The sequence below is a fragment of the Arachis stenosperma genome, chromosome 1 (assembly GCF_014773155.1).
Source record: "Arachis stenosperma cultivar V10309 chromosome 1, arast.V10309.gnm1.PFL2, whole genome shotgun sequence".
Lineage (NCBI taxonomy): Eukaryota > Viridiplantae > Streptophyta > Magnoliopsida > Fabales > Fabaceae > Arachis > Arachis stenosperma.
The window spans coordinates 134313998-134336980 of record NC_080377.1 but is presented as its reverse complement, the minus strand read 5'-3'; the positions used below and the strand labels follow the sequence as shown (position 1 = coordinate 134336980).

The following is a 22983-nucleotide window of genomic DNA, read 5'->3' as shown; positions in this document are numbered from 1 at the left end:
AATTTTGATACCTTTATTTTCTTCTTCCACTTAATTTTCGAAAAATCCAAAAAAAAAAGTACAAAATCATAAAATCCAAAAATATTTCTTGTTTGAGTCTAGTGTCTCATCTTAAGTTTGGTGTCAATTGCATGTTTCTGCTTTTTCTTGCATTTTTCGAATTTATGCATGTGTCTTCACTAATCTTCAAGTTGTTCTTGATGATTTCCTTGTTTTGATCTTTGAATTCTATTGACTTGAGTGTTTTGTTGTCTCTCATATGCATTCTCATCTTGTTAGTGTCAGTAGTATACAAACTGCTAAGTTTGGTGTCTTGCATGCATTGTTATTTAGTTGCATTTTGATTGTTCCTCATTATTAAAAATCCAAAAATATTTTTAATTTGTGTCTTTTCAAGTCAATAATACAGAGAATTGAGGATTCAGAACATACTGCAGAGGAATCACACAGAAAAAGTTGAGCATTCGAAAATGCCCAGTGAAGAAGACAGACTGGCGTTTAAACGCCAGCCAGGGTGCCTGGCTGGGCGTTTAACGCCCAAAAGGGTAGTAGTTTGGGCGTTAAACGCCAGAATGTGCACCATTCTGGGCGTTTAACGCCAGGATGGCACAAGGGGGAGAATTTTGTTTTCAAATCAATTTTTTTCAAGTTTTTCAAAATCAAATCTTTTTCAAATCATATCTTTTCAATCAAATGTTTTCAAAATCAATTTCTTTTCTTTTTCAAAGATACTTACTAACAATTAATGATTTGATTGAACATTTTTTGCCTTTTCTGTTGAGGAAGGTTTTATGTTTGAACCATATCTTTTCTTGTTAGGCAAGTCATAAATTTTTAAAATCATATCTTTTCAAATTGTTTTCAAATCATATCTTTTCAATCACATCTTTTTCAAAATAAGTTTTCAATCAAATCTTTTTAATTTCTAATTTCAAAATCTTTTTCAAAAATCACTTGATTTCTTTTCCACTCTTATTTTCGAAAATCAATTAGTGTTTTTCAAAAATGTTTTCAAAATCTTTTACTTAATTTTCGAAAATTACTTCCCTTCTTCTCACATCCTTCTATTTATGGACTAACACTATCCCTTAATGCAAAATTCGAACTCCATCTTCTTTAATAAGTTCGAATTTTCTACTTCTGTCTTCTACTTTTCTTTTCCTCTGACACCTCAAGGAATCTCTATACTGTGACATAGAGGATTCCATATTTTCTTTTTCTCTTCTCTTTCTTATGAGCAGGAGCAAAGACAAAGGTATTCTTGTTGAGGCAGATCCTGAACCTGAAAGGACCTTGAAGAGAAAGCTAAGAGAAGCCAAAGCACAACTCTCTTTAGAGGACCTGACCGAATTCTTCAAAGAAGAAGAACACATGGCAGCCGAAAACAACAATGCCAACAATGCAAGGAAGGTGCTGGGTGACTTTACTGCACCTACTCCCAACTTCTATGGGAGAAGCATCTCTATCCCTGCCATTGGAGCAAACAACTTTGAGCTTAAGCCTCAATTAATTTCTCTAATGCAACAGAATTACAAATTCCATGGACTTCCAATGGAAGATCCTCATCAGTTTTTAGCTGAGTTCTTGCAAATCTGTGACACAGTCAAGACTAATGGGGTAGACCCTGAGGTCTATAGACTGATGCTATTCCCTTTTGCTGTAAGAGATAGAGCTAGAATATGGTTGGACTCACAACCTAAAGATAGCCTGGACTCTTGGAAAAAGCTAGTCAATGCCTTCTTGGCAAAGTTCTTTCCACCTCAAAAATGGAGTAAGCTTAGAGTGGAAGTCCAAACCTTCAGACAGAAGGATGGAGAATCCCTCTATGAAGCTTGGGAAAGATACAAACAATTAATCAGAAAGTGTCCTTCAGACATGCTTTCTGAATGGAGCATCATAGGTATCTTCTATGATGGTCTCTCTGAACTATCCAAGATGTCTTTGGATAGCTCTGCTGGAGGATCTCTTCATCTGAAGAAGACGCCTACAGAGGCTCAAGAGCTAATTGAAATGGTTGCAAATAACCAATTCATGTACACTTCTGAAAGGAATCCTGTGAACAATGGGACTAATCAGAAGAAAGGAGTTCTTGAGATTGACACTCTGAACGCCATTTTGGCTCAGAATAAAATATTGACTCAACAAGTCAATTTGATTTCTCAAAGTCTGTCTGGAATGCAAAATACACCAAACAGTACTAAGGATGCTTCATCTGAGGAAGAAGCTTATGATCCTGAGAACCCTTCAATGGAAGAGGTGAATTACCTAGGAGATTCCAATGGAAACACCTATAATTCTTCATGGAGAAATCACCCAAATTTCTCATAGAAGAATCAAGAGAGACCTCAACAAGGTTTCAACAACAATGGTGGAAGAAACAGGTTTAGCAATGGCAAGCCTTTTCCATCATCTTCTCAGCAACAGACAGAGAATGCTAAGCAGAACCCCTCTGACTTAGCAACCATGGTCTCTGATCTAATCAAAACCACTCAAAGTTTCATGAATGAAACAAGGTCCTCCATTAGAAATTTGGAGGCACAAGTGGGACAGCTGAGCAAGAAAGTTACTGAACTCCCTCCAAGTACTCTCCCAAGCAATACAAAAGAAAATCCAAAAGGAGAGTGCAAAGCCATAAACATGGCCGAATTTGGAGAGGAAAGAGAGGAAGTGGATGCCACTGAGGAAGGCCTCAATGGGCGTGCACTGACCTCCAATGAGTTCCCAAATGAGGAACCATGGGAATCTGAGGCTCAAAATGAGACCATAGAGATTCCATTGGACTTACTTCTGCCTTTCATGAGCTCTGATGAGTATTCTTCCTCTGAAGAGGATGAGTATGTCACTGAAGAGCAAGTTGCTAAATACCTTGGAGCAATCATGAAGCTAAATGACAAGTTATTTGGAAATGAAACTTGGGAGGATGAATCTCCTTTGCTCACCAAAGAGCTGGATGACTTGTCTAGGCAGAAATTACCTCAAAAGAGACAAGATCCTGGGAAGTTTTCAATACCTTGTACCATAGGCACCATGACCTTCAAGAAGGCTCTGTGTGACTTAGGGTCAAGTGTAAACCTCATGCCTCTCTCTGTAATGGAGAAGCTAGGGATCTTTGAGGTACAAGCTGCAAGAATCTCACTAGAGATGGCAGACAACTCAAGAAAACAAGCTCATGGACTTGTAGAGGATGTTTTGGTGAAGATTGAAAACCATTACATCCCTACTGATTTCATAGTCCTAGAGACTGGGAAGTGCATGGATGAAACCATCATCCTTGGCAGACCTTTCCTGGCCACAGCAAAAGCTGTGATTGATGTTGATAGAGGTGAAATGATCATTCAAGTGAATGAAGAATCCTTTGTGTTTAAGGCTCAAGGATATCCCTCTGTCACCATGGAGAAGAAGCATGAAGAGCTTCTCTCAAATCAGAGACAAACAGAGCCCCCACAGTCAAACTCTAAGTTTGGTGTTGGGAGGCCACAACCAAACTCTAAGTTTGGTGTTGAACCCCCACATTCAAACTCTAAGTTTGGTGTTGGGAGGTTCCAACATTGCTCTGAGTATCTGTGAGGCTCATTGAGAGCCCTCTGTCAAGCTACTGACATTAAAGAAGCGCTTGTTGGGAGGCAACCCAATGTTATATTTTATATATTTTCCTTTGTTATTTTTTGTTATTTTGTAGGTTGATGATCATGAGAAGTCACAAAAATAATTGAAAAAGCAAAAATAGAATGAAAAACAGGAAGAAAAACAGCACACCCTGGAGGAAGAACTCACTGGCGTTTAAACGCCAGTGAGGCTAGCAGTTGGGCGTTTAACGCCCAGTCTGGCACCATTCTGGGCGTTTAACGCCAGAAAGGGGCACCAGACTGGCGTTAAACGCCAGGAAAGGGCAAGAACCTGGCGTTAAACGCCAGAAATGGGCACCAGCCCGGCGTTTAACGCCAGAATTGGCTCAAAACGTGATTTTTGATGCCATTTGGTGCAGGGATGACTTTTCCTTGACACCTCAGGATCTGTGAACCCCACAGGATCCCCATCAACCCCGCCACTCTCTCTCTTCTTCTTCACCCATTCACCAATCACCTCAACATCTCTTTCTCTTCACCACTCACATCCATCCTTCACAAAACCCCACCTCTTTGGCCAAACACAAAGCCATTCCCTTCTCCTCCATTTCTTCTTCTTCTACTATCTTCTTTCTTCTTTTGCTCGAGGACGAGCAAACCTTTTAAGTTTGGTGTGGTAAAAGCATTGCTTTTTGTTTTTCCATAACCATTTATGGCATCCAAAGCCGGTTCAACTGAGAAGGCATGACCTCAAGCCCATCACTAAGAAGAAGATGGAGCAAACAAGAGACCCCTCTCATCAAGAAATCCCTGAGATACCTCAAGGGATGCACTTTCCTCCACAAGACTACTGGGAGCAAATTAACACCTCCCTAGGAAAATTGAGTTCCAACATGGGACAACTAAGGGTGGAGCACCAAGAACACTCCATTCTCCTCCATGAAATTGGAGAAGATCAAAGGATCATGAGAGAGGAGCAACAAAGACAAGGAAGAGACATTGAGGAGCTCAAGCACTCCATAGGATCTTCAAGAGAAAGAAAGAGCCGCCATCACTAAGGTGGACCCGTTCTTTAATCTCCTTGTTCTTTATTTTTTCTGTTTTTCGAATTTTAGTGCTTTATGTTTATCCATGTTTGTGTCTTATGATCATTAGTGTCTTAGTGTCTATGCCTTAAAGCTATGAATATGAATCCATCACCTTCTTTCTTAAAAGAAAACTGTTTTTATCACAAAAGAACAAGAAGTACAGGATTTCAAAATTCATCTTTAAAACTAGCTTAATTAGTTTGATGTGGTGACAATACTTGTTGTTTTCTGAATGTATGCTTAAACAGTGCATATGTCTTTTGAATTTGTGGTTCATGAATGTTAAAATTGTTGGCTCTTGAAAGAATGATGAAAAAGGAGACATGTTACTGAGGATCTGAAAAATCATAAAAATGATTCTTGAAGCAAGAAAAAGCAGTGAATACAAAAAAAAAACAAAAAAAAGGAAAAAAGAAGGAGAAAAACAAAAAAAAGGGAGAAAGAGAAAAAGAAAGAAAAAGAAAGAAATAAAGTTGTGATCCAAGGCAATAAGAGTGTGCTTAAGAACCCTGGACACCTCTAATTGGGGACTTTAGCAAAGCTGAGTCACAATCTGAAAAGGTTCACCCAATTATGTGTCTGTGGCATGTATGTATCCGGTGGTAATACTGGAAGACAGAGTGCTTTGGGCCACGGCCAAGACTCATAAAGTAGCTGTGTTCAAGAATCATCATACTTAACTAGGAGAATCAATAACACTATCTGGATTCTGAGTTCCTAAAGAAGCCAATCATTCTGAATTTCAAAGGATGAAGTGAGATGCCAAAACTGTTCGGAGGTAAAAAGCTACTAGTCCCGCTCATCTAATTTGGAGCTAAGTTTCATTGATAATTTGGAGTCTATAGTATATTCTCTTCTTTTTATCTTATTTGATTTTCAGTTGCTTGAGGACAAGCAACAATTTAAGTTTGGTGTTGTGATGAGCGGATAATTTGTACGCTTTTTGGCATTGTTTTTAGTGTGTTTTTGGTAGTTTTAGTTGAGTTTTTATTATATTTTTATTAGTTTTTAGTTAAAATTCACTTTTCTGGACTTTACTATGAGTTTGTGTGTTTTTCTGTGATTTCAGGTATTTTCTGGCTGAAATTGAGGGACCTGAGCAAAAATCTGATCCAGAGACTCAAAAGGACTGCAGATGCTGTTGGATTCTGACCTCCCTGCACTCGAAGTGGATTTTCTGGAGCTACAGAAGCCCAATTGGCGCGCTCTCAACGGCGTTGGAAAGTAGACATCCTGGGCTTTCCAGCAATATATGATAGTCCATACTTTGCCCAAGATTTGATGGCCCAAACCGGTGTTCAAAGTCACCTCAAGAAATTCCAGCGTTAAACGCCGGAACTGGCACCTAATTGGGAGTTAAACGCCCAAACTGGCATAAAAGCTGGCGTTTAACTCCAAGGAGAGTCTCTACACGAAAATGCTTCATTGCTCAGCCCAAGCACACACCAAGTGGGCCCGGAAGTGGATTTTTATGTCATTTACTCATCTTTGTACACCTTAGGCTACTAGTTTTCTATAAGTAGGACCTTTTACTATTGTATTTGGATCTATCTTTTGATCATGTTTTTATGATTGAACCCTCTTTGGGAGGCTGGCCATTCGGCCATGCCTAGACCTTGTTCTTATGTATTTTCAACGGTGGAGTTTCTACACACCATAGATTAAGGTGTGGAGCTCTGCTGTACCTCGAGTATTAATGCAATTACTATTGTTCTTCTATTCAATTCCGCTTGTTCTTTGTCCAAGATATCACTTGTTCTTCAACTTGATGAAGGTGATGATTGACGCCCATCATCATTCTCACCCATGAACAAAGTGACTGACAACCACTCTTGTTCTACAAGCATTCGAGGCTTAGTGAATATCTCTTGGATTTCTGATTGCACGATGCATGGTTGATCGCCTGACAACCGAGTGCTCGCCTGACAAACGAGCCAGCCATTCCGTGAGATCAGAGTCTTCGTGGTATAGGCAAGAACTGATGGCGGCATTCAAGAGAATCCGGAAGGTCTCACCTTGTCTGTGGTATTCTGAGTAGGATTCAATGATTGAATGACTGTGACGTGCTTCAAACTCCTAGCAGGCTAGGGCGTTAGTGACAGACGCAAAAGTATCAATGGATATTATTCCGGCCTGAACGAGAACCGACAGATGATTAGCCTATGCTGTGACAGAGCATCAGGGACGTATTTTCACTGAGAGGATGGGAGGTAGCTGCTGACAACAGTGAAACCCTACACAAGCTTGCCATGGAAAGGAGTAAGAAGGATTGGATGAAGGCAGTAGGAAAGCAGAGAGACGGAAGGGAAGGCATCTTCATACGCTTGTCTGAAGCTCTTACACCAATGATATACATAAGTATCTCTATCTTTATCTTTATGCTTTATTCGTTTATCACCATACCCATTTGAGTCTGCCTGACTGAGATTTACAAGATGACCATAACTTGCTTCATACCACCAATCTCCGTGGGATCGACCCTTACTCGCGTAAGGTTTATTACTTGGACGACCCAGTGCACTTGCTGGTTAGTTGTGCGAAGTTGTGTTTATGCCATGGTATTGAGCACCAAGTCTTTGGAGCCATTACTAGGGATTGTTTATGTTTGGAAAAGTATTGATCACAATTTCGTGTACCAACCTTCATGCCACAAGCACATGGTTAGGGACAGCTTGATTTAGCCGCTTAGGCCTGGATTTTATTTTCTTGGGCCCTCCTATCCACTGATGCTCAAAGCCTTGGATCCTTTTTTTTTTACTGCTTTTTCTTGCTTCAAGAATCAAATTCATGATTTTTCAGATCATCAATAGTATTTTTCGTGATCCTCATTCTTTCAGGAGCCAATATTCATCAAATTCAAAATACAAATTATGCACTGTTCAAGCATTCATTCAGAGAACAAAAAGTATTGCCACCACACATAGTTAATTATAATTTTTATTATTAAGAACTCGAAAAAGAAAAATTACTTCTTTATTCTAATTATCTACTATTTTATTCATGCTTGATGATGATGAGAAAAATAAATTATAATTTAATTGGGAATAAAACCAGAATAGATATACTAATTACTACTACTGCTACTACTACTACTACTACTATATCTCTCCTAAGGTAAATTTCTATAAAAACACTATCACAGAGATAAAGCTAAAAATTGGAACCCAACAACCTGTTGTTTTGAGAAGTAGATGTTCCTCTAATCTGTGGGGTGCTTTTCAAGGATTAATTTTTGGCGCTTCAGCTCCCTAAGATCACGCCCTTGCTCTTCTTGTTCCTTAAGCAGTTTGCAAAGCATACTACTTTGATTGTTCTGTTCTTCCTTTATTTGGTCCATAGCTTCTTGCAATTTGGAAATAGAAGCCTCAAGATGTTCCCAATATTCGAATTGAGGAAGTTCTGGGAGGACTTCCTGTGCTCTCTTCTTGTTTGAATCATCCTGCAGCTGTTGTCTGTCCATTGATATTCTAGTGATTGGCCTCTCAACTGAGATATACTCTGTTATTCCCATCTTCATTCCGCCATCTTTGTAGAGCATAGAAATTAAGCTTGGATAGGCCAATCTGGCATCCTTGGAATTCCTGTTTGCTATTTTGTATAGTTCACATGAGATCTACTTCTTTTCCCAACATGATGCAGTAAATCATTACTGCTCTTTTAATGGTAACTTCAGAACGGTTGCTGGTGGGCAATATGGAACGCCCAATGAAATCCAGCCAGCCTCTAGCTACTGGTTTTAGATCTTCTCTTTTGAGTTGATTTGGGATGCCAGTCGTGCTGGTGGTCCACCTGGCTTCAGGGGTGCATATATCCTCTAGAATCTTGTCCAGACCTTTATTTACCCTCATCATTCTCCTATTAAAGAAGTCTGGGTCATCTTTCAGTTGAGGAAGCTTAAATATCTCCCTGATCTTGTCAGGATGGGTATGAACAATCTTTCCTCTGACTAAGGTCCGATGGTCATAGAGAGCAGCTCCAATTATTCTTTGCCTGTCTGTCTGTCATAAATTAGCATAGAACTCCTGAACCATGTTCCTTCCCACTTTCGTTTCAGGATTGGCTAGAATTTCCCAGTTCCTGTTTCGAATTTGCTCTTGGATCTCCGGATATTCATCTTTCTTCAGATCAAATTTGACTTCCGGGATCACTGATCTGTGACTCATTATTTTGTAGTAATGGTCTGAATGTTCTTTAGTTAAGAACTTCCCTTGATTCCAAAGTGGCTTTGGAGTATTTTCTTTCTTGCCTCTTGGGGTGAGTTGTTTTTTTCACTTTAGAGCTTTGGAGCCATGGATGATGAGAGGGGCACCGAATTCAATATATAGGGAGGGGGTGGGAAATTTCGAAATAAAAAGATAAGATAGAAGATATGATTTATAAAAGATAGATATGATAAAACAAAGATATAGTTTAAAGAGAAAGATATGAATGATATTTAAAAAGATAAATCTGAATTTTTAATTTAAAAAATAAAAGATTTTAAAAAAAGATAATTGAGTTTTGAAAAACTTAGAAAAGTGGGATTGGATTGGAAAACAATTTGTCTTTATGGATTAAGACATATTTGATATTTTTGAAAAAGGAATTTTAGAAATTAGGGTTCTTAGAAAACTAATTTGATTTGAAGGATGACATTTTGAAACATGTTTATGCAAGAAATCATGAATTGAAACATAAAAATTTAGAAAAATTGTAAAGAAAAATGAATTTTACCTCCTCCCCACCATCCTGGCGTTAAACGCCCAAACGATGCATGTTTTGGGCGTTTAACGCCCAAATGCTGCTTCTCCTGGGCGTTCAACGCCCAGCTGATGCTTCTTTCACTGGGCGTTTTTCTGAACGCCCAGGATGCTAACAATCTGGCGTTAAACACCCAGAAGGTGCTTCTTTCTGGCGTTCAACACCCAGAAGATGCTCCTTTCTGGCGTTTAACGCCCAAAATGTTTCTTACTGGCTTTTTCACGCCAGTGAGCTTCCAAATTTCCCTGTAACTCTGTGAATTCAATCAATTGCTATTTTTACCCTTTGAAGATACTTAGACACATACCTGTAAAAAAGAGGAAATTTATTTAATTAGTAAATAAACTTTGTAAATGGCTGGGTTGCCTCCAGCAAGCGCTTCTTTTGTCTTTAGCTGGACTACCACTGAGCTAATCAAGTCTCAGTTTTGAGCATTCTTGCTCGAAGTTACTTTCAGATAATGTTTAATTCTTTGTCCATTAACAATGAACTTTTTGTAGAGTCATTATCCTGAAGCTCTACGTATCCATATGGTGATACACTTGTAATCACATATGGACCTCTCCACCGGGATTTTAATTTCCCGGGGAATAATTTGAGCCTAGAATTAAATAGCAGAACTTTCTGCCCTGGCTCAAAGACTCTGGATGACAATTTCTTATCATGCCATCTTTTTGCTTTCTCCTTGTAAATTTTTGCATTCTCGAAGCATTGAGTCTAAATTCCTCTAGCTCATTTAACTGAAGTAATCGTTTTTTTCTCCAGCTAACTTGGCATCAAGGTTCAGGAATCTGGTTGCCCAGTAGGCCTTATTCCAGTTCCACTGGCAAGTGACATGCCTTTCCATATACAAGCTGGTATGGAGAGGTCCCTATAGGGGTCTTGAATGCTGTTCTGTATGCCCACAGAGCATCATCCAAGTTTCTTGCCCAATCCCTTCTACGGTTAATTACAATCCATTCCAGGATTCTTTTGAGTTCTCTATTTGAGACTTCAGCTTGCTCATTGGTCTGTGGGTGATATGGAGTAGCTACCCTGTGGCTAACTCCATAATGAACCAAAGCAGAATAAAGCTGTTTATTGAAGAAATGAGTGCCCCCATCACTGATTAATACTCTAGGGGTACCAAATCTGCTGAAGATGTATTTCTAGAGGAATTTTAACACTGTTTTAGTGTCATTAGTGGGTGTTGCAATAGCCTCCACCCATTTGGATACATAATCCACTGCCACCAGAATATAAGTGTTTGAGTATGATGGTAGAAAAGGTCCCATGAAGTCAATGCCCCATGCATCAAACAACTCAATCTCCAAGATCCCTTGTTGAGGCATGGCATAACTGTGAGGTAGATTACCAGATCTTTGGCAACTGTCACAATTAAGCACAAACACTCGGGAATCTTTATAGAGAGTAGGCCAGTAGAAGCCACTTTGGAGGACTCTTGTGGCTGTTCGCTCACTTCCAAAATGTCCTCCATATTGTGATCCATGGCAGTGCCATAGGATCTTCTATGCTTCTTCTTTAGGCACACATCTACGGATTACTCCGTCTGCACATCTCTTGAAGAGATATGGTTCATCCCAAAGATAGTACTTTGCATCTGTGATCAATTTCTTTGTTTGTTGCCTACTGTACTCTTTGGGTATGAATCTTACTGCCTTGTAGTTTGCAATGTCTGCAAACCATGGCACTTCTGGATGGCAAAGAGTTGCTCGTCAGGAAAGGTTTCAGAGATCTCAGTGAAAGGGAGGGACGCCCTTCTACTGGTCTATTCGGGACAGGTGGTCTGCTACCTGATTCTCTGTCCCTTTTCTGTCTCTTATTTCTATATCAAACTCTTGCAGAAGCAACACCATCTTATAAGTCTGGGTTTTGAATCCTGCTTTGTGAGTAGATATTTAAGAGCAGCATGATTAGTATACACAATCACTTTTGATCTATTAAGTAGGATCTAAACTGTCAATGGCGTAAACCACTGCAAGTAGCTCTTTTTCCGTGGTTGTGTAGTTCTCTGGGCGTCATTTAGAACACGACTGGCATAGTAAATGACGTGCAGAAGCTTGTCATGCCTTTGTCCCAACACTGCACCAATGGCATGGTCAATGGCATCACACATTAGTTCAAATGGCAATGCCCAGTTTGGTGCAGAGATGATTGGTGCTGAGACCAATTTAGCTTTCAGAGTCTCAAATGCTGCAGACACTTTATCAAAGATAAATGGCGTCTCAGCAGCTAGCAGGTTGCTTAGAGGTTTGGCGATTTTTGAAAAATCCTTTATAAACCTCCTATAGAATCCTGCATGCCCCAGAAAGCTTCTGATTGCCTTAACATTGGTTGGTGGTGGTAATTTTTCAATTACCTCTACCTTAGCTTGATCCACCTCTATTCCCTTGTTCGAGATTTTGTGCCCAAGGACAATTCCTTCAGTCAACCATAAAGTGACACTTCTCCCAGTTTAAAACCAGGTTAGTCTCTTGGCATCTCTTTAGAACAAGTGCTAGATGGTTAAGGCAGGAGCTGAATGAGTCTCCAAACACTGAAAAGTCATCCATGAAGACTTCTAGAAATTTTTCCACCATATCAGAGAAAATTGAGAGCATGCACCTCTGAAAGGTTGCAGGTGCATTGCACAGGCCAAATGGCATCCTTCTGTATGCAAATACTCCAGATGGACATGTGAATGCCGTTTTCTCTTGATCCTGGGGGTCTACTGCAATTTGATTATAACCTGAATATCCATCCAGGAAGCAGTAGTATTCATGACCTGCTAGTCTTCTAGCATCTGGTCTATGAATGGTAAAGGAAAGTGATCCTTTTCTGGTGGCTGTATTGAGCCTTCTGTAATCAATACACATACGCCACCCTGTAACTGTTCTTGTAGGAACCAGTCATTTTTTTTCATTGTGAACCACTGTCATGCCACCTTTCTTAGGGACGACTTGGACAGGGCTTACCCAGGGGCTATCAGAAATAGGATAAATAATCCCAGCCTCTAGTAACTTAGTAACCTCTTTCTGCACTACTTCCTTCATGGCTGGATTCAGCCGCCTTTGTGGTTGAACCACTGGCTGGCGTCACCTCCAGTAAGATTGTGCATGCATCTGGGGGGCTAATGCCTTAAGATCACTGATGGACCACCAAGAGCTGCTTTGTGTGTCCTTAGCACTTTTAATGCTTCCTCTTCTGTGGCTCTAAGGTAGAGCTTATGATTACAGGAAAGGTATCACTTTCTCCCAGAAATGCATATTCAGGGATGGTGTAATGGTTTGAGTTCAAGTTGGGAGGTTTCTCCTCTTCCTGAGGGATTTTCAGAGGTTCTATTCTCTCTGATTCCTCCAGATCAGGCTGAACATCTTTAAAGATGTCTCTAGCTCTGATTCGAGACTCTCAGCCATCTTGACTCTCTTACCAGAGAGTCAATAACATCAACACTCATGCAGTCATTTGGGGTGTCTGGATGTTGCATGGCCTTGACAACATCAACTTGAACTCCTCCTCATGACTCTCAAGGTTCTTCCCCTTTTGGACGTCAATGAGGGTTCGGCCAGTTGCTAGGAAAGGTCTTCCTAGAATGAGAGTTGCACTCTTGTGCTCCTCCATTTCCAGCACCACAAAGTCAGTAGGGAAGGCGAAATGGCCCAACCTTGACAATCATGTCTTCAATTACGCCTGATGGGTATTTAATGGAGCCATCAGCAAGTTGAGACATATCCGGGTTGGTTTGACCTCTTCAGTCAAACCAAGCTTTGTGATAATAGATGCAGGTATTAGGTTGATACTTGCCCCAAGGCACATAGAGCTTGCTTGGTACAAGTACCCTCTAATGTGCATGGTATCATAAAGCTCCCAGGATCTTTAAGCTTCTCAGGTAAGCTTTTCAGAATGACTGCACTGCATCTTCAGTAAGGTAAACCTTTTCAGTTTCCCTCCAATCCTTCTTATGACTTAAGATCTCTTTCATGAACTTTAGCATAAGAGGGTATTTGCTCAAGTGCTTCTGCAAACGGAAATCTTTATTTCAAGAGTCCTGAGATAGTCTGCAAAGCGGGCAAATTGCTTATCCTGTTTCGCTTGACGGAGTTTTTTGAGGATAAGGCATTTTGGCTTTGTATTCCTCAACCTTAGTTGCTGCAGGTTTTATTACCTACAAAAGTGGGTTGGAAGCCTTTTTAGAAGGGTGTTATCAGCACTGTATGTGACTGATCCCCCACTGGCATTTGAATGCCAGGGGTGGAAGCTGGGGGTTAGACGCCACTCCTTTGTTACTGGCGTCTGAACGCCAGAACCATGCTCCCTTTGGGCGTTCAACGCCGGATCATGCTTGTTTCTGGCGTTGAACGCCAGGAATGAGCATGGGCTGGGCGTTCAGCGCCAGCATTATTCCTCTCTGGGCTCTGATTGTCCTCAGAGGGATTTTGAGTAGCCATTTGTTCATTTCTTGGCTTTTGCTGTTTTGAAGTGAAGTGTTTAATGTTTTCCACTTCTTAATTGAACTGCTGGCATTCTTCTGCTATTTGTTTGATAGTTGCTTTTCTGTTTGCTTTAATTGTACCATATTCCTGTTAGCCATTCTTGTTTCCTGTGTATTTCCTGAATTCGGCTAGTTGCTGGGTTAGAAAGTCCAGCTGCTGATTGAATTCATTAGCCTGATCTACAGGAATGAGTTCAGCAGTTATTGTTTAGCTTCTTCTTTCATGGAAGATTCACTGCTTAGGTATAGATGCTGGTTTCTGGCAACTGTATCAATAAGCTCTTGAGCTTCTTCAATTGTTTTCTCATATGTATAGATCCACCAGCTGAGTGGTCTAGGGAAATCTGAGCTTTTTCTGTAAGCCCATAGTAAGATGTCTAATTGCACCCATTCTGAAAATATTTCAGAGGGGCATTTTCTTAGCATCTCTCTGTATCTCTCCAGGCATCATAAAGGGATTCATTATCTCCTTGTTTGAAGCCTTGGATGCTTAGCCTTAGCTGTGTCATCCGTTTTGGAGGGAAATAGTGATTCAAGAATTTTTCTGACAGCTGTTTCCATGTTTTTATGCTATTTTTAGGTTGGTTATTTAACCACCTCTTAGCTTGATCTTTTACAGCAAATAGAAACAGTAATAATCTGTAGACATCTGATCTACTTCCTTATCATGTACTGTGTCAGCAATTTGCAAAAATTATGCCAGAAACTCTGTAGGTTCTTCCTGTGGAAGACCAGAATACTGGCAGTTTTGCTGCACCATGATAATGAGCTGAGGATTCAACTCAAAGCTACTAACTCCCATGGAGGGTATACGATACTACTCCCATATGAAGCAGTAGTGGGGTTAGCATGACCCCAGAGTCCTCCTGGACTGTTCATTTCCACTTAGTTCCATGATGGAATAAGGGAGATGATATGTATGTTGATATTATTTATTTTATAGATGTGGAATAAATAAAAATGGATATATAAAAAAATTTGAAAATATTTTGTGAAAATTTTCGAAAAAATTTGAAATTGAAATCTGAATTTTATATAAAAATTTCGAAAATGTAGTTTTAAAATTAGTTAGAAAAGATATTTTTTTTTAATTTTGAATTTTATGATGAAAGAGAAAAACACATAAAAGACACAAGACTTAAAATTTTTAGATCTAATGCTCCTTATTTTCGAAAATTTTGGAGGGAAAACACCAAGGAACATCAAACTTAAAAATTTAAGATCAAGACACAAGAAAAACTCAAGAACACCTTGAAGATTCACAAGAACACCAAAAGGAAGAACACCAAACTTAAATTTTTAGAAAACTTTAATAAAATTTTCGAAAATATGAAAAGATTAACAAGAAAACACCAAACTTAAAGTTTGGCACAAGATTAAATCAAGAAAATTTATTTTGAAAAAGATTTTCAAAAGAACTGGTGCCCAATCATCAAGAATATAAATCAATACTCTAGCCAGTTGGGAGTAAATGTAACACTTGTTCTGAATAGGTATTCCTTTTGGAAAATTAATGCTTTAAAAAGAACACAAGTGAAACAGAAAAGACACAAAACAAGAAAACTCAAGATCAACAAGAAAGATAAACAAGAACAACTTGAAGATCAAGGAAAAACAAGAACATGCAATTCGAAAAAAAATTAAGAGACAAGGAAAAGCATGCAATTGACACTAAACTTAGAACAAGACACTAGACTCATGAAAATTGACAATTAATTAAGAAAAATATATTTTTGAAAGAAAATTTTGAAAAGAAACTATCCTATCAGAATTTAATGACTCTATGACAATAAAAATAAATATCCTAATCTAAGAAATAAAATAAACCTTTAGTTGTTCAAACTCGAATAATCCCCGGCAACGGCGCCAAAAACTTGGTGCACGAATTTGCAATCCGTACAACTAACCAGCAAGTGCACTAGGTCGTCCAAGTAATACCTTACGTGAGTAAGGGTCGATCCACGGAGATTATTGGTTTGAAGCAAGCTATGTTATTTTATTAATCTTAGTCAGGATATTAATTAAAATTATCAGTTGGAATTATTAGATTGGAAAAATAAAAGAGAATAAAATTGTTACTTGTTGTGCAGTAATGAGAAATATGTTGGAGTTTTGGAGATGCTTTGTCCTCTGAATTTCTGCAATGTAATATTCAACTCAATTGTTTGTAAAGCACGTCTACGGCAAGCTGTATGTAGGGTGTCACCATTGTCAGTGGCTACCTCCCATCCTCTCAGTGAAAACGGTCCAGGTGCTCTGTCACAGCACGGCTAATCAGTTGTTGGTTCTCGATCATGTTGGAATAGGATCCATTGATCCTTTTGCGTTTGTCATCACCCAGCAATCGCGGAGTTTGAAGCGCGTCACAGCCATTCAATCCTTGAATCCTACTCGGAATACCACAGACAAGGTTTAGACCTTCCGGATTCTCAAGAGTGGCCGCCATCAATTCTAGCTTATACCGCAGAGATTCTGATTAAGGAATCTAAGAGAAGCTCATTCAGTCTGATGTAGAACAGAGGTGTTTGTCAGGCACACGTTCATGGATGGAGGGAGGTGATGAGTGTCACGGATCATCACCTCCTTCATAATTAAGCGCGAATAAACATCTTAGATCGGACCATACACACGTTTGAGTGAAATAGAAACAATTGCATTAATTCATCGAGACGCTGCAGAGCTCCTCACCCCCAACAATGGAGTTTAGAGACTCATGCCGTCAAAGTGTATAAAATTCAGATCTGAAAATGTCATGAGATACAAAATAAGTTTCTAAAAGTTGTTTAAATAGTAAACTAGTAACCTAGGTTTACAGAAAATGAGTAAACTAAGATAATTGGTGCATAAATCCACTTCTGGGGCCCACTTGGTGTGTGCTGGGACTGAGACTAAAGCTATCCACGAGCTGAGGCTTTTCTTGGAGTTGAACTCCAAGTTATAACGTGTTTTGGGCGTTCAACTCCGGATCATGACGTGTTTCTGGCGTTTAACTCCAGACAGCAGCATGTACTTGGCGTTCAACGCCATGTTACGTCGTCTATCTTAGCGCAAAGTATGGACTATTAAATATTGCTGGAAAGCCCTGGATGTCTACTTTCCAACGCCGTTGAGAGCGTGCCAATTGGACTTCAATAGCTCCAGAAAATCCATTTCGAGTGCAGGGAGTTCAGGATCCAACAGCATCAGCAGTCCTTTTTCAGCCTAACTCAGATTTTTGCTCAGCTCCCTCAATTTCAGCCAGAAAATACCTGAAATCACAGAAAAACACACAAACTCATAGTAAAGTCCAGAAATATGATTTTTGCCTAAAAACTAATAATATTTAACTAAAAACTAATTAAAACATGCTAAAATCTACATGAAATTACCCCCAAAAAGCGTATAAAATATCCGCTCATCACAACACCAAACTTAAACTGTTGCTTGTCCTCAAGCAACTAGATAAATGAAATAGGATGAAAAGAATTTAAGAAGTAACAATATTTAAGAGTTTTGAATGGAGCTCAGATTCTTATAGATGAGCGGGACTTGTAGCTTTTTGTTTCTGAACAGTTTTGGCATCCCCCTTTATCCTTTGAAATTCAGAATGATTGGCATCCTTAGGAACTCAGAATTCAGATAGTACTATTGATTCTCCTAGTGTAGTGTGCTGATTCTTGAACACAGTTATTTTATGAGTCTTGGCCGTGGCCCTAAGCACTTTATTTTCCAGTATTACCACCGGATACATAAACCACAGACACATGACTGGGTGAACCTTTTCAGATTGTGACTCAGCTTTGCTAAAGTCCCCAGTTAGAGGTGTCCAGAGCTCTTAAGCACACTCTTTTGCTTTGGATCATGACTTTAACCACTCAGTCTCAAGCTTTTCACTTGGACCTTCATGCCACAAGCACATGGTTAGGGACAGCTTGATTTAGCCGCTTAGGCCTGGATTTTATTTTCTTGGGCCCTCCTATCCACTGATGCTCAAAGCCTTGGATCCTTTTTTTTTTACTGCTTTTTCTTGCTTCAAGAATCAAATTCATGATTTTTCAGATCATCAATAGTATTTTTCGTGATCCTCATTCTTTCAGGAGCCAATATTCATCAAATTCAAAATACAAATTATGCACTGTTCAAGCATTCATTCAGAGAACAAAAAGTATTGCCACCACATAGTTAATTATAATTTTTATTATTAAGAACTCGAAAAAGAAAAATTACTTCTTTATTTAATTATCTACTATTTTATTCATGCTTGATGATGATGAAAAATAAATTATAATTTAATTGGGAATAAAACCAGAATAGATATACTAATATACTACTGCTACTACTACTACTACTATATATATCTCCTAAGGTAAATTTCTATAAAAAACACTATCACAGAGATAAAGCTAAAAATTGGAACCCAAAACCTGTTGTTTTGAGAAGTAGATGTTCCTCTAATCTGTGGGGTGCTTTTCAAGGATTAATTTTTGGCGCTTCAGCTCCCTAAGATCACGCCCTTGCTCTTCCTGTTCCTTAAGCAATTTGCAAAGCATGCTACTTTGATTGTTCTGTTCTTCCTTTATTTGGTCCATAGCTTCTTGCAATTTGGAAATAGAAGCCTCAAGATGTTCCCAATATTCGAATTGAGGAAGTTCTGGGAGGACTTCCTGTGCTTCTTTGTTTGAATCATCCTGCAGCTGTTGTCTGTCCATGATATTCTAGTGATTGGCCTCAACTGAGATATACTCTGTTATTCCCATCTTCACTCCGGCATCTTTGCAGAGCATAGAAATTAAGCTTGGATAGGCCAATCTGGCATCCTTGGAATTCCTGTTTGCTATTTTGTATAGTTCACATGAGATCAGTTGATGGACTTCTACTTCTTTTCCCAACATGATGCAGTGAATTATTACTGCTCTTTTAATGGTAACTTCAGAACGGTTGCTGGTGGGCAATATGGAACGCCCAATGAAATCCAGCCAGCCTCTGGCTACTGGTTTTAGATCTTCTCTTTTGAGTTGATTTGGGATGCCAGTCGTGCTGGTGGTCCACCTGGCTTCAGGGGTGCATATATCCTCTAGAATCTTGTCCAGACCTTTATTTACCCTCATCATTCTCCTATTAAAGGAGTCTGGGTCATCTTTCAGTTGAGGAAGCTTAAATATCTCCCTGATCTTGTCAGGATGGGTATGAACAATCTTTCCTCTGACTAAGGTCCGATGGTCATAGAGAGCAGCTCCAATTATTCTTTGCCTGTCTGTCTGCCATAAATTAGCATAGAACTCCTGAACCATGTTCCTTCCCACTTTTGTTTCAGGATTGGCTAGAATTTCCCAGTTCCTGTTTCGAATTTGCTCTTGGATCTCCGGATATTCATCTTCCTTCAGATCAAATTTGACTTCCGGGATCACTGATCTGTGACTCATTATTTTGTAGTAATGGTCTGAATGTTCTTTAGTTAAGAACTTCCCTTGATTCCAAAGTGGCTTTGGAGTATTTTCTTTCTTGCCTCTTGGGGTGAGTTGTTTTCCTTTAGGAGCCATGATCTTAATGAGTATGTTTTTGTGATCACGGATAAACACACCAAACTTAGAGCTTTGCTTGTCCTCAAGCAAAAGAGAAGAAAGGAGAGGAATAGGAGGAGAGCAAGTGTGGCATGGTGATGATGAGAGGGGCACCGAATTCAATATATAGGGAGGGGGTGGGAAATTTCGAAAATAAGAAAAAGATAAGATAGAAGATATGATTTATAAAAGATAGATATGATAAAACAAAGATATAGTTTAAAGAGAAAGATATGAATGATATTTAAAAAGATAAATCTGAATTTTTAATTTAAAAAAAAGATTTTAAAAAAAGATAATTGAGTTTTGAAAAACTTAGAAAAGTGGGATTGGATTGGAAAACAATTTGTCTTTATGGATTAAGACATATTTGATATTTTTGAAAAAGGGATTTTAGAAATTAGGGTTCTTAGAAAACTAATTTGATTTTGAAGGATGACATTTTGAAACATGTTTATGCAAGAAATCATGAATTGAAACATAAAAATTTAGAAAAATTGTAAAGAAAAACGAATTTTACCTCCTCCCCACCATCTTGGCGTTAAACGCCCAAACAATGCATGTTTTGGGCGTTTAACGCCCAAATGCTGCTTCTCCTGGGCGTTCAACGCCCAGCTGATGCTTCTTTCACTGGGCGTTTTTCTGAACGCCCAGGATGCTAACAATCTGGCGTTAAACGCCCAGAAGGTGCTTCTTTCTGGCGTTCAACGCCTAGAAGATGCTCCTTTCTGGCGTTTAACGCCTAAAATGTTTCTTACTGGCTTTTTCACGCCAGTGAGCTTCCAAATTTCTCTGTAACTCTGTGAATTCAATCAATTGCTATTTTTACCCTTTGAAGATACTTAGACACATACCTGTAAAAAAGAGGAAATTTATTTAATTAGTAAATAAACTTTGTAAATGGCTGGGTTGCCTCCCAGCAAGCGCTTCTTTATTGTCTTTAGCTGGACTACCACTGAGCTCTAATCAAGTCTCAGTTTTGAGCATTCTTGCTCGAAGTTACTTTCAAGATAATGTTTAATTCTTTGTCCATTAACAATGAACTTTTTGTTAGAGTCATTATCCTGAAGCTCTACGTATCCATGTGGTGATACACTTGTAATCACATATGGACCTCTCCACCGGGATTTTAATTTCCCAGGGAATAATTTGAGCCTAGAATTAAATAGCAGAACTTTCTGCCCTGGCTCAAAGACTCTGGATGACAATTTCTTATCATGCCATCTTTTTGCTTTCTCCTTGTAAATTTTTGCATTCTCGAAAGCATTGAGTCTAAATCCCTCTAGCTCATTTAACTGAAGTAATCGTTTTTCTCCAGCTAACTTGGCATCAAGGTTCAGGAATCTGGTTGCCCAGTAGGCCTTATGTTCCAGTTCCACTGGCAAGTGACATGCCTTTCCATATACAAGCTGGTATGGAGAGGTCCCTATAGGGGTCTTGAATGCTGTTCTGTATGCCCACAGAACATCATCCAAGTTTCTTGCCCAATCCCTTCTACGGTTAATTACAATCCGTTCCAGGATTCTTTTGAGTTCTCTATTTGAGACTTCAGCTTGCCCATTGGTCTGTGGGTGATATGGAGTAGCTACCCTGTGGCTAACTCCATAACGAACCAAAGCAGAATAAAGCTGTTTATTGCAGAAATGAGTGCCCCCATCACTGATTAATACTCTAGGGGTACCAAATCTGCTGAAGATGTATTTCTGGAGGAATTTTAACACTGTTTTAGTGTCATTAGTGGGGGTTGCAATAGCCTCCACCCATTTGAATACATAATCCACTGCCACCAGAATATAAGTATTTGAGTATGATGGTGGGAAAGGTCCCATGAAGTCAATGTCCCATACATCAAACAACTCAATCTCCAAGATCCCTTGTTGAGGCATGGCATAACTGTGAGGTAGATTGCCAGATCTTTGGCAACTGTCACAATTAAGCACAAACACTCGGGAATCTTTATAGAGAGTAGGCCAGTAAAAGCCACTTTGGAGGACTCTTGTGGCTGTTCGCTCACTTCCAAAATGTCCTCCATATTGTGATCCATGGCAGTGCCATAGGATCTTCTATGCTTCTTCTTTAGGCACACATCTACGGATTACTCCGTCTGCACATCTCTTGAAGAGATATGGTTCATCCCAAAGATAGTACTTTGCATCTGTGATCAATTTCTTTGTTTGTTGCCTACTGTACTCTTTGGGTATGAATCTTACTGCCTTGTAGTTTGCAATGTCTGCAAACCATGGCACTTCCTGGATGGCAAAGAGTTGCTCGTCAGGAAAGGTTTCAGAGATCTCAGTGAAAGGGAGGGACGCCCCTTCTACTGGTTCTATTCGGGACAGGTGGTCTGCTACCTGATTCTCTGTCCCTTTTCTGTCTCTTATTTCTATATCAAACTCTTTCTATATCAAACTCTTGCAGAAGCAACACCCATCTTATAAGTCTGGGTTTTGAATCCTGCTTTGTGAGTAGATATTTAAGAGCAGCATGATTAGTATACACAATCACTTTTGATCCTATTAAGTAGGATCTAAACTTGTCAATGGCGTAAACCACTGCAAGTAGCTCTTTTTCCGTGGTTGTGTAGTTCTTCTGGGCATCATTTAGAACACGACTGGCATAGTAAATGACGTGCAGAAGCTTGTCATGCCTTTGTCCCAACACTGCACCAATGGCATGGTCACTGGCATCACACATTAGTTCAAATGGCAATGCCCAGTTTGGTGCAGAGATGATTGGTGCTGAGACCAATTTAGCTTTCAGAGTCTCAAATGCCTGCAGACACTCTTTATCAAAGATAAATGGCGTCTCAGCAGCTAGCAGGTTGCTTAGAGGTTGGCAATTTTGAAAAATCCTTTATAAACCTCCTATAGAATCCTGCATGCCCCAGAAAGCTTCTGATTGCCTTAACATTGGTTGGTGGTGGTAATTTTTCAATTACCTCTACCTTAGCTTGATCCACCTCTATTCCCTTGTTCGAGATTTTGTGCCCAAGGACAATTCCTTCAGTCACCATAAAGTGACACTTTTCCCAGTTTAAAACCAGGTTAGTCTCTTGGCATCTCTTTAGAACAAGTGCTAGATGGTTAAGGCAGGAGCTGAATGAGTCTCCAAACACTGAAAAGTCATCCATGAAGACTTCTAGAAATTTTTTCACCATATCAGAGAAAATTGAGAGCATGCACCTCTGAAAGGTTGCAGGTGCATTGCACAGGCCAAATGGCATCCTTCTGTATGCAAATACTCCAGATGGACATGTGAATGCCGTTTTCTCTTGATCCTGGGGGTCTACTGCAATTTGATTATAACCTGAATATCCATCCAGGAAGCAGTAGTATTCATGACCTGCTAGTCTTTCTAGCATCTGGTCTATGAATGGTAAAGGAAAGTGATCCTTTCTGGTGGCTGTATTGAGCCTTCTGTAATCAATACACATACGCCACCCTGTAACTGTTCTTGTAGGAACCAGTTCATTTTTTTCATTGTGAACCACTGTCATGCCACCTTTCTTAGGGACGACTTGGACAGGGCTTACCCAGGGGCTATCAGAAATAGGATAAATAATCCCAGCCTCTAGTAAC

General features: G+C 39.5%; 1 non-coding gene across 1 annotated transcript; it reads right to left on the bottom strand.

The window, feature by feature from the left end:
- Window positions 1-1773: 1773 nt before the first annotated feature.
- LOC130953075 (small nucleolar RNA R71) lies at window positions 1774-1881 on the bottom strand. The gene has a single exon (XR_009075253.1). It is a non-coding gene; the product is annotated as a small nucleolar RNA R71 (small nucleolar RNA).
- Window positions 1882-22983: the final 21102 nt, after the last annotated feature.